Consider the following 1,661-nt stretch of genomic DNA (forward strand, 5'->3'; position numbering starts at 1 on the left):
TTTTTATATTTTTTCAGGTTGTACTATAACAGGGCCCGGGATACATGTATATCCGTAGTAGTTTAGAGCTAATCTAAACTTATACCACTCCTCTATGTTAGCTTCCGGTCCAATCCGTGCTCGCACACGTCGTGGTCTATTCCAAGATACCACCAGTGAGGTAAGATTTTTTTTTTTTGAAAAGGAGGACTTCACCCGTGAGGTAAGATTACACTAATCAATCATTGTTGGGCTCCAAATGCTACACTAATGTTATTCCGGTCCAATCCGTGCTCGCACACATCGTGGTTTATTCCAAGATATCGTGGTTTATTACAAGTATCTTAAAAGAGCTCCAAATGCTACACTAATGTTTCAGTACACTAATCAATCATTGTTGGGCATTGGGTCGTGTGATTATATATGGCTGTTCGGAACTGGTGGCATGTCCTACCACTTCTGTGCTATTTTTCATGTTCAAGATGCATACGCTCCTATGTGCGATTTTCCTCATCCTCCAACTCTCGCCCCCCATGCCGGTGATCTCGTCACCCTCCGGTGCTCGGCATTACAAATTTAGCTTCGGCGACTCCTTAGCCGACACCGGCAAAGGCCCTGTCATCTTTGAGCGGTTCTCCATCTTCAATCCCGTCACACGACCTCCGTATGGCAGCACCTTCTTTGGCCGCCCCAGTGGACGAGACTGCGATGGCCGGCTCATCATCGACTTCATTGGTACGTACATAGTACTAATAGCGTAGGCCTACTCCTAGCCAGAAGCTAGATTAATTTGTCAATGTGTTTAATGTATTTTTTCGGATATTGGTTGTAGCTGAAAACTTGGGCTTGCCATATGTGCCGGCCACCCAGGTGCACAACGGCAGCTTCCATCAAGGTGCCAATTTCGCCGTTGCTGCCGCCATCAAGGTATCCCCGGTGCACCCAGCAAGTTCCCGCTCAACACCAGCTTAGGCGTGCAGCTCGAGTGGTTCGAGTCCATGAAGCCCTCCTTGTGCCGCACAGACCGATGTAATGTATTCATACGCGGGCATCATTATCCAAGTGAACGTCTGATGGGAACTCGCGTGATCATGCATGCAGAGTGCAAGGAATTCTTTGGTAGTTCCCTCTTCTTCGTGGGAGAGTTTGGCGTCAACGACTATCACTTCTCTTTCCAAAAGAAAACGGTACAGGAAGTCAGGTCCTTCGTTCCAGATATCGTGGCAACCATATCCATGGCCATCGAGGTAATTCCATCAAGCAATCATGTGTATGCATCACGTATGCATATATATTGAACCAAGCTTGCATGCTAAATAGATTGCTGATGTGATCAACAGAGGCTGATCACCAAGCATGGCGCGAGGAGCCTGGTGGTTCCGGGTGTGATCCCATCAAGATGCTCACCGCCGATTCTGACCAAGTTCGACGACGCCTCACCAGCAGCATACGACTCCAAAACTGGTTGTCTAAAAGCTTACAACGAGCTGGGGATGTACCACAACTCGCTGCTGCAGGCTGCCTTGTCCAAACTCCAGGCTAAGCACCGGAACGTCAGGATCATCTATGCGGATTACTTCGGCCCAGTCATGGATATGGTGGAGTCGCCTCACAAGTTTGGTTAGGGCACTACCCTCCATTAAATATAATATAGTATACTCCCTCCGTCCTAAATATAAGTC

At 47.9% G+C, this 1,661-nt stretch overlaps 1 pseudogene; it reads left to right on the forward strand.

Moving 5' to 3' along the window:
* Positions 1–461: 461 nt before the first annotated feature.
* Positions 462–1,604, forward strand: LOC123172082 (GDSL esterase/lipase At1g28600-like; annotated as a pseudogene).
* The last annotated feature ends 57 nt before the right edge of the window (positions 1,605–1,661 follow it).

The sequence above is a fragment of the Triticum aestivum genome, unplaced genomic scaffold, assembly GCF_018294505.1.
Source record: "Triticum aestivum cultivar Chinese Spring unplaced genomic scaffold, IWGSC CS RefSeq v2.1 scaffold240475, whole genome shotgun sequence".
Taxonomy (NCBI): domain Eukaryota; kingdom Viridiplantae; phylum Streptophyta; class Magnoliopsida; order Poales; family Poaceae; genus Triticum; species Triticum aestivum.